The sequence below is a fragment of the Callionymus lyra genome, chromosome 17 (genome assembly GCF_982586985.1).
Source record: "Callionymus lyra chromosome 17, fCalLyr1.hap1.1, whole genome shotgun sequence".
Taxonomy (NCBI): Eukaryota; Metazoa; Chordata; class Actinopteri; order Syngnathiformes; family Callionymidae; genus Callionymus; species Callionymus lyra.
This window is the reverse complement of record NC_141834.1, coordinates 11,838,284-11,849,747: the sequence shown is the minus strand read 5'-3', so window position 1 is coordinate 11,849,747 and position 11,464 is coordinate 11,838,284.

Below are 11,464 nucleotides of genomic sequence, written 5' to 3'. Positions count from 1 at the left end.
AAAGCGTCTCTCGGAACATTTGGTTCTTGAGAAGATAGAAGGTTGTTAGATCCACCCACAGAGAGAATAACAATAAGAGATCGCAATGTTGCGTTTTAGTAAAGAACAGGAAGTGGAATTGCTCGGATCAAATTTAATAAATAAATATGATTGTGACATAAAGTTTGATATCATTTTCTCTCAATGTTTCTGTGAATTTACACTCCAATTTTCCAAATTCCAAAGACATGCAGAAATGAATTGTCTGTATATATCGAAGTATATCAGAGACATGGAATATTGATTGGCTGAATTGTTTCAAATGTTGAAACTTTAAATGAAAATAAAAATAATTATTGAATGTTTTTTTGAATATATGAATCCAACGTCTGTATTAAAAGGGTTAAATTCGTTTTGATTAAATAATTAATTCATATAAAAGGTTCTTTTACGTTTGTAAATAATTTAATAAAAACATTTTCACATTTTTTCTTACTTATCGATTTTGGAAATTTTAATTCTAATAATTCAAAAAAAAAAAAATTCTAAATCTGTTAGCCTTTTAAATTCAATGTATAAAACATTGGAACAATAGTGACGATAGACAATACCAAAAGAGCACCGAGATATCTGACCGAACTTTTAACCAATTAGGTGACGCGCAGACGATCATTTGAGCACTTGTTTGTGGCCCCTTTAATAATTGCTAAACTACCATTAGTTCTTCATCGCTACGTAATCGTCTGCATACCCTTAAACATTTCAAATGTTTTAAATGAATTAATAAATAAAAAATAAAAAAAACAATTAGAAACTTATTCCACCCAACAAATAATAATACAAATCTAAATATTCAACATTTAAAATGTTAAATTAAACTACTCAATATATTTTGATGACACTGATGTACTTCCATAGTAGGTGTTGAAGGTTGTCAGTCAGTTCTGTTGTAGTACTCACCAAAGCTAACCGTATTTAAGTACACATGTTGTTGTCAGATTAAGCCAATAACAAGGATCTCCCTTCAAGGTTCGGACATTATAGGATCAGAGTTCGTACGTCTTCATTGGCCCAAAGCTCGCGCTCATCGTTGATCAAGGTTTAATCTAATTAAAAAAGCCTGTTAGTAATTAGCTTTCTTAGCATCGACCGCGGCGTTTGTCGTCGCTGCCGTTTAGACGGCGAACTGTGAATGCAAATAAACAGCGGAAGGATATTTTTACTCCAGTCACTTGTAACTGGAGATTCATTCAAGCGTCTGGGATGAGAGAGGATTTCCCCAACGATCCCTTGTTGTTTCATAACTCTGTATTAACACGGCGCTCTCCTGAGGTCGCGGAGGGTCAGGCGGAGATCACGGAGCAGTGTGTGTGTGTGTGTGTGTGTGTGTGTGTGTGTGTGTGTGTGTGTGTGTGTGTGTGTGTGTGTGTGTGTCAGTCACACTCTGACCACATACTGGTCTCCGAGCCCAGAGGGCATCTCAGAGTTCTGCCAGAACAAGTCGTGTTACTCCTGCTACCCGACACACTGTGAAAGGTCAGGCAGCGTTCCCTGAAGGAGCGTGCCCTTAGACCCTGTGTTCCTTAAAACCTGACAGTGTGGTCTAGACCCCATAGCCTGTGACGCCATAAACACAACTGTTTTAGACATACATATATATAATATATAAACAGCTCATTATCTTTACGGTACATACAGTGACTTCAGAGACTGAATCGTCTATATTGAGTGTCGATAGCGGTGACCGCCGTATGAACTTTACAGACTAGATTGGCCTCGACGTGAGTCACACCGAGTCACTATCCCTGTTAAACGCAGATCCCTTAATGTAAAGAGGATTATCCCTCGTCTGGGAAATCACGATCCTCTCTCTCAATGAAGGATTTTTGGACACCAGGAAGCCGGGAAAAAAACGAGATGTTTTAAGCTAAAAATCCGCCTTGTGACTCTGTTTCTAAAGGCGTTTTGAGATGAGTAGTGATAATAAAAATAAAACTGTTTGATTGACAGCACTCCCCTGAGGACGCAGGCAGCAGGTGGTGGGGGATGATTGTTAAGAGTCAACCAGGTGGTAGTCTAGGAAGGGGGTCACCTGTAATGACCTGGCAATGAGACCAACCGAGTGATGATCATTTGTTACTTCTGAAATTCTTCTTAGGATGTAAATGTAATATTTAAATCAACTATGATTCTTAGATGTTGTCAGTAGTTCCACAAACATGGCCCTTACAGATGTCTATCATGTTTAGCCAACTCCTGGTTGCCTCGACATCAGGAGTCTCCTTGACCTGAGATGCAGGGCTGCTCTTCTGAGCCTCTACTGGAAGACGGAGCTTCTATTCCCTTCATTCACTTTCTACTGAAAGCGCCTGTATCCTGTTACCAAGGTGTCACGGATAAGCCATTCTTCGCTCCTAAGACACCCTCTCCTGTCTGGAGCGTATCAGAACATCTGCAATGGCTTGTTCCTCCAGTTAACTTGATTAACCGATTCCAACATGACGCAAAAATAATGCAGATCTATGAACTTGCCAAAAGCGGGATTGCCTTTCACCCGACAATTGTGAGGTATTGAAGTTTTGAAGTAGGCAGAGGAATTTAAATGACCCATATCCATCCATAGCTGCCCTTCTCTAGTTAGAAGAGGATTTCAAATGGCAAATGTCGAAAGACGTTTCAGGGAAAGCAGAGCATCAACTGAAGGAATGCTTTAGAAACTTTTACCCCTTCTGAGGAACAACCGCAGAGTAAAAGATCGGCCGCAAGAGATGCTTTCAGCCTCTTGATCTTCAAGATTCTACCCAAATCTCAGATCTCCAATGCGCCAGTAAATCGTTATCTTTGCTATGAGTTATAACATCTACGGTCATCGTGACAAACTTACGACTCTCAACTGGTTAACGATTCTATCTCATAATATCCTTTGAAGGACCACAAACAAGTACACCATGGACTCCTCCACCGCTGAGAAAATCTAGAATGGGAATTCCCTTTTATTGGGAACCACAGTCTTAGATTTAGACAAGCTGTCTTACACTCACTAGGGCCACATTGACTGCAAAGCACAGATGACGTCCCAAAACCCAAAACTCGCGTTTCACTTTCAGTTTATTAAAAAGGACAATGTGCAGTTACATTAAAAAAGATGGCTGCACCAGTTTTAGTTGGTCAGTATGACTCAGTTCAAACCAGCAAGGTGTTCAACCATTGCTGACTGGATGCCATGTCTTAGTACTGATTTTACCCGCCTAAGCAATATCTCAAACAAAGGTGAAAAGAGAAGCCGAGGTAAGAGGACGAGCAGATCTACCCTCTGTAGTAGGTGTTTCACAGAGCGGCTAAGGTCAACAACAGAGCCCGGCATTGATTCCACACATGCGGTAAGGTCAAAAACTATCATGGGACCTTTGGCTCTGGGCAGTTTCCAATAATTCAGCTTCCACTTATCCGCGGACAACTTTGGCTTTTTACAGTTCAATGGATATTCTGTAGCAATTAAACTGGCATCACTGCGGCTGCTCGCTCAATGCCATGTTCAACTGATCTAATGCCTTTTGGATTCCACACCGTTGTTACGCCCAGGGATGCTACCAACTACGCCGGTGAGAGAAGACATCAAATAAAGCTGCCGGTTTCATGAACACATGGAGATAAATATGGGATCTGAGGCGTTAAGACAAGCTTTTCTTTGTAGTCAAACAGAAACATGGTGCGTTTCATAAGCATATGTTTGGTATTTCTATCGTCAGATGAACTGTATAGCCTTTTGTCAACCAGTTCAGAAGACAGAATTGATAGAACCCCCCCAGGCAGTGTAAAGATGACTTAGTGGGTCAAATGCAGCCTGCAGATATGCGTGTGTGTGTGTGTGTGTTAAGCAGAGCCCACACAAAGTGGAAACAGACGGCGCTAAAAATAAACCATCTGAAATATTTAGCTTAGTGACCCAGAAAACAACCTCAGCGTAATCATGTGTTTGTACAAGCCGAGGACGCCACGGCGACAGAACCATGATATCATTATGCTCGGAAACTCAATGTGTGTGTGCGTGTGTTTGTGTTTGTGTGTGTGCTCAACCTTTGGTGAAAAAAAAAATCAAAGTCAAATGTGTGTCCTGGTGGTTTAAACGTGATAAAAATCAGACAGGGATTTAATTAGGTGCACAGGCTTCTTTTGAGTCTGACCTCAGGTACTTAAATGATCATTTGTGCTGATATTCACCGGATGCTCATCAGTACTGAAGGCATCTGCGCACACTACACATTCTGAAGGTCCTCATTATCAATGGACAGCTGTTCCATGAACATGTGTGGACTTCTTGAAACAACACCTTATTAAAAAAAAAAAAAACAAGGTGATGGTCTGGGTTAATATATGTGCGTCTGTCCCTTCCTTCAAATCATCCATCCATCATCATACCATCCATCCCTACATCTGTTCTTCAGATCATTGGTCCATCCATCCATTAGTTCGATTCATCCTCCATCTGGGTTACAATCATTACATCCGTCCCTCAGATCATCCAACCGTCCGTCTTTCCCTTCGACATACCGTATGTTCGTACCTTGTTGTCTGTCCATCCATCCATCCATCTATCATGTGTGTGACTATCACTACCTCTGTCCAACTGATCGTTCATCCGTCCATAAATCCATCCATCAACCCATCCATCCATCCAAACATCCATTTGTCCCTCCCTCCAAGGTTGGTCCATCCATCCCTTCATCTGTAACTGGTTGATCTGTCGATCCATCCATACATCAATCTATCAATCCATCCAACCATCCATTGTTTTGTTTTTTTAGTAATGTGTTGTCTCATCCGATCATGCGTCCATCCATTCATCCGGCTGTTCATCACAAGGCACATGTAGATAGATAATGACTCACAACGAGAAGAATGTCATTTCAGGAATAAATCCATCCTTGCATTAAAATGCATTTTGGCAAGTTGTGTTTTAGTGTTTTTTTGTTTGGGCAATGGTTGTAGCAGTGGTTAGTGTAATCTCTTTGCAACAAGAAAGTTGGAGGGGAAGGAATCTAGTGGTCTTTCTGTGTTAAGTATGTTTTCTCCTTGTTGCGTCGGCTTACCCAGGGCACGCTGGTTTTCACCCACATTCCAAAATAGGGAACTTGGGAAAAATGTCCGTAGGTATGAGTGTGTGTGTGAATGGTTGTCTGTCTTTGTGTGTCTTGCGACAAGCTAGCGCTCTGTCCAGGGGGATAGGCCCCCCCACCGCAACACCAAAAGGGAATAAGTGGCATAAAATGGTTGGATGGATGTTTTTTGTTCGTGTAACAATTGTAAGATTTGTTTTTAACTTGTTTACTGTCAATTCACATCAATCATAGATGACATATCCATAATATGTAGTATACATACAACAAGGTACTCCCATTCAAGTCACCCATCAGGTAGATACAAGAAACACAGCAATAAAAAGGCAAACCAAATGAAAAAAGAATATCAAAAATAAAATAAAAAACAAACAAACAAACCAAAAAACAACCTTTAACTTGAGACAAATTAACAATTGGAAGATGTAATTGATGTTAAACAGGTAAATGGAAAAAGAAACAGGTAGAAAAAAAATCTGATGTCTTCAGGATCATTTAAAACCATTGTCGGACTATAATAGTTCGCAGGATCCGTATCGCGGCCAAGTTCTCGTCTCGCAACACTTCTCAAGGTGGTCAGGTTAAAGGGGACACTGGTGATTGGCGTGGCCCCCTGTCTCACTCTCAGCTAAACAGCCATGTCCATATTCAGCAGCGATATTGCCCTCTAACCCCCAGACCAGATGCCATTACCATTTTAGAGTCGCAGCGAAGGTCTGGGCCGCTGAACAACACTATCAATATTAATGTTCTGCGACTAAGGCGGCTTTGGAAGAAGTTTCTCCCACATCAATATTGATGGTGTTGCCATACATCGGAGGTGGGGCCCCTGTTTAAGGATTTATAACAGGACAGTGGTGGGGGCGTCTATACCAAAGGGACCAATAGCGCTTTTAGATGGCGCCTAAATAATGTCCATTTTACTGGAGAGCAATTTCCGTAGGAGAGGGTGACGCCAACCACGCTTGATGAGATCTCTGTGGAACATGGTGCTGAAGAGACAGATCCAATTCCCCCGCAATGCTTTGGCAGAGATGATAGTTATGGAAAAACGGGCGTTCCATTTCAAGGGATCTGAGTAAATTGGGGGGAGGGGGGGGCAGGGGTGTTGATTCTTGAAATGGGGGGTATTGCTTTTGGGACATCTTCACAAACATCCCCCCGCTGGGCCACACACACAGCCTTTCATTACAATATTAGTTTTGGAGACCAATTGCTCCGTATATCAAGTGTAGCAGAGAACGTTCAGGTTCTTTGTTGATAAAGAACTTTGGCTTTTTCACCTGCAAGTGGTTTGTAGCCATTATTTATACAATATATTTAAACTAATGTGTCAAAGTGTCAGCGCTAAACATGCTTCTGTGGGTGTCTTTCGGGGACCCCTGGTTCCTTCCGCAATTGAAAGTCCTACAGAGGTTGATTACATTTTCTGTCACGAGTGTCTAATTTTTTTCTTTCTATTGTAAAAGGAAAACTGAAGGAAGTCAGTTATGCAAGGGATATATATCTTAGAATTTGGGGGGAAATGTAGAGAACACAGCGTAATACAAGTCTAAACAGAAAATCTATTAAAGTGTTTTTTCTAAATAAAATAAATATTTCCAATATTCTGTCAGTGTAAAATTAAACTTTAAATTTGTTCTCCAAGTTTTTGTTGGGGGGTCAAATTATTTAGTGCACGCATCAACCAACTAGATATCACGACCACCTTTACTGACCCATTCTATTTTTATTATTCGTTTTTATTCAAAACATTTGAATTAAAAATTATATATATAATGGGTGACAAACTCAGATTATGATAAATATGGTTTGAACTTTATAAAAAACAACCCATACACAAGTTTCCTTTTGAGGTTTATCATTTTACTCTGTCTCTCAAAATGCAAACTTACTTTTTGTTGCATGAGGACCAGTTTAGTGACTTATATTATAAAAAAATTCATATAAAGTTTATGTTTCACTCATTTTGACTAGTTTACAGGTTTATTTTATGAGTAAACTTGACAGAAACGAGCATATTAACGTTGACTTCAGAGAAAATTGCATATTTTATGAAAACAAAACACCTTTCATAATAAATAGAACAGAAATTAAATCAACAATATTTTCTTTCAGGTGATAAATATCTTGGTGACACTGATTAAGAAGGTTTCAGTTTTATAAAAAAATACATTTAAGACTCGTCTTTTAATATTCTCTTATATTTCTTAAGGGATTGCGGCCCCTATGACAGAGGTGGGCACTAAAAACGGGCCACATTTAAACAAGGACTTTGATCAGAAAACGTAAATAATACATTTTCGAAAGGATACTGTTTAGTTCAGTGTGTGTTCGGACCACAACTCTGCCCAAAATTGAAAAACGGCTTGACCACTTGTTAAAGGATGCAAAACACAACTCGATTCTTGATTTTTTTTATTTTCTTGATGATTTATGTTGATCAGTTCAGAATAGAATAGTCAGGATAGAATAGGTTCATAACCTTTAAAACAAAAACATGCATTAGTCTCAATACATTTCAATAAATGTCAAAGTTTTCTAAAATAAAATGTTAATATAACTTACTTTTCAAACAGAGTTTTTAGAATTATTTAAGTAAGTGCTTAACCATTCAGTTCCAAGTGTAAACAAAAGACATACTGCAAGCTTAAATTAACTTAAACAAAAGTATCTCAATCAACTATTAGCAATCAGGAGCAAAACTAAATCCTCATTAGAATTATTTTTTCTCCTACCAGTTGCATCTTCGTGGTGGTCAGGAGCCGTGGTCATGTCCTGTTTTCAGGAGCAGGTGAGAGAGGTTACCTGGGCTAACTCCAAACATTTAGGCCATGCTTTTCTTGTGGGTGCGCAGGTCAATTATATCCCACTGGCAACACAAGCCAGAATGTTGGTTCCACCAGCATCTTTTGCACATGTTTGCCCTCTGCAGGTTTGGAGTGTATTGAGTCTCTACTTGACAGATACAACTTAAGTTATACATGAACTGTATTATTTTATATATTTATTTTGTATAAATATCCTCAATATAAGTCATAAAATAACTTTTGAGAATTATCATCATTTCACTTTATTTTAAATTTGAGTATATTTTTCCCATTATCTTTTGATTTATTTTGACAGACAATAAATATTCAACAACAGAATAGAATAGAATAGAAAAGCTTTATTCATCCCCAGAGGGGAAACACACTTTCACAACAGCGCAGTTGGAAGAAAATAAAGTGCAATAACAGAACTTGAATGTATTGTAAATAAGAGTAAAAAAAACAGGAAAAAAAGTTCTGTTTGCTAGTTATCAGAAACATTTCTACAGTCATGTTATACATACTGCGACCATTTAAGGACCACACTAACACAGTCAGGGGGCCGTGTGTGGCCCTCGGCAAGTAGCATATAAAAGCTCTGACAACTAAAGTATAGAAAACTAAAAATGAGTTTTCTTGACTCTCTTCTTTCTGAGAAAGTTATTTTATTAGTGTTAGACTCAGCCATTGATCCTTCTGTTTCAAAATAAACATGTAACATGACAGAGGGAGGGTCGCCCTTGCATCTGTCCGGCCTCCTGCTCACCCCTTGTTCATAATCCGCCACGTTTTTGACGGCTCACCAGTAAGTGGGCCCTCTTTGGGGAGACAAAGAGTGACCTCAATTCAATCCGACATCCCACCTATCGATCTCGGCTGCCGCTTTCCCCCAGAGATAGACATCTAGCTCGCCCTTGTAGCGCTCGCATTTGGAAACAAGACAAAACACCCCCTTTTTTTTCTTTTTTTTTTTCGTTACGACAAAAGCCCCTTCACATGTCTCGCCTCCTCCTCGGCATCTAAATGACTCCCGGAGTGAGCTGCTTCCAGGACGTCCCCCTCTGATAGGTCGCCGTTCATCCTCGAGCCGGGGCTCCTTTACCAAATTGAAAATGAGTCATAACAAATGGAGGAGGTGTCTGGCATAAATGTGAGCGTCCATGTCATCCCTGTCGGAGGAGCGAGCCTTGTATTTTTAACACGGCGACATGGACCTGTGACAATTACTGTCAGGGCAACGCCGGGTGATGGATCTGCTGCTTTATTGGGTTTGGCACGCCGACCTCTGGCTCAGACCTGATTGCCGTGGTCGTCAAACCCCCGGATGATTGTATTGTTTCTGTCCTGTAAACGTCTGCATCATAATACCGCGACCTGATCGTCTCCTCTGTGAAATATGACTTTTCTTTTCCTCTAGACACGACACAGTCTAGCAGAAGATTCAATTGAGAAATTTGTGTTTCTTATTTATTTATTTAATATTTAGTATTATTACAATTTAATTTTGTGTTATCGTTGCTAAATAATAAATTTAGATGGTGAAATGTCATTTATTTTTTGAGGATCAAATTTAGCATTTCATTTTTTTTTATTTTAAAAAAGTTTTCAAACTGTGTTGTGAAAAAACTAGAGACAACAATTAAAATATAAATGATTTGAAATGAGTTTATATTAGTGAAATGATACGTCCGGGAGTGAGGAGTTATTTTAAAATAAATTGACTCGTCAAGAAAAAAAAATTCTAACTGGATGAACAAATTTAAATGTTGTAAAATGTAATCCAAATAAATGTTACTAATTTATTCTTAAAATAATAATGTATTGTGATATTTTGCTTCATAAATGCAGATAAATAAATAATTCTTCAAATCAGATGTATTTTGAATTAATATATATTTTTACTCCATATACACATAAGTTTGAACGTCTTTTAATTCATTTTGTTACAAGTAAAATAGTTTGGGACACTTCACCTGAAAACTAGTGATGAAGTTTCATGAAACAGGGTTCTTATTTTACGATGCCAGTAGGTGGCGCTGTTGGCTTAAATGTGACTGGCGGTTTCATTTAAATATTTTCTAAAAGCCAAAAGTTATTCAGCAAAGAATGCCATCGAGTAAAAATTTAAAACTGAGGACAATTCTTCACGAAGCTTCATCAGCACATCACTAATAAAAACAAGTGATGTGCTTGTGAAGCTTCATGAAACATGAACATTATTGTTTTTTGGTTTTAAATACACTTCACACTAGTTTGTTTCCATACAGCTTTATACTATATATTTTATATATATATATTCATTTATTATCAATATTATTTGACTGGTAGGTTTTTTTAATAAAGGTTTTGTCGAGATTGTAACTTTTTATTGAACCAATTGAGCTGAAAGGAAAACTGAAGCCAGGAATGCAGTTGTTGTTATTAGTCGGATTTACTTTGTGTTTCATCCACCTTTTGTGTTTGAAACATTAATTTAGCGGAGAATAAACAAGCTGTAAAAACCGCAGCTGTGCCGTTGTTTGGGAAATTTACAGGCTCTGATTTGAATCTTGAAGCGACATATTTACTTTTATGGTTTTTTGCTGAGCCGGCTGTTTGCCATAAATGGCAGGTGTGCAAAATTGAAGTGCAAAAGTAATTCGGCTGCTGCCATTCAAAGGAGCTGCGGCAGATTGATTTACCTGTACACATAAACACACACGCATGCATTTCCGCGCACACACACACATTTGAACCACACGTGTTTTTTATATTCATACTGTGAAGGGGAGAAGAAGGGAAAAAAAATGCACGCCTCCAAAATGGAGGTTGAGGGGTCATGGTGTTTGGCCAGGAGTGACAGCTCCGAAATGAAGGCATAAGTCAATCCACGACTCACGCACACACACACACACACGAACACACACACAGACGGACCTAAAGAAAAACACAAGTGGAGGGTTGGAGGTGAAGATGGAGGGGTTGGTAGTTAGATGCCGAGTTTGAGGTAAAGGGGTCAAGAATTATTTTTCTATGAAAAGAATTGAGAATAAATACTTTTTTAATACATATATTTTTAAGTCAACTGTTTAAAGTTAATTCGTAACAAGAACAGAAAACACAACAATCGGAAAAATTAAGATACATTTTTACGAGAGGCCTAGAAATTAATTTAAAAAAAATCCTGTTTACATTTCTTTTAATTAAGTATCTAAATAACAAGTCAAATGTCGTCCAATACAATTGTTAATCATTACATTTCATGTTTATGTCTTAATGTATTTGTTTGAATGAAATGTCTACTTTTAATTTGAAAGATACCTTTATTTTATTAACCGTGGTCGTCTATTTATTACTTGTTCGTCAAATAAGTTTAGATTTTCCTCTAACTAGAAGCCTCCAACTCTTCCGGTTAATTCCCAGATGAGCATTGTTTCTCCGGCATGTCCCGGGCCTCCTTCCGGTCGCTGCTACACACAGATTGTGCATTTAATTATTAATTCTATAAGGATTTGAAAGAGGAAGAGAGGGATGATGTAGGGAGGAGAGGCGCTACAATCATGTCAGAAACATGTACAC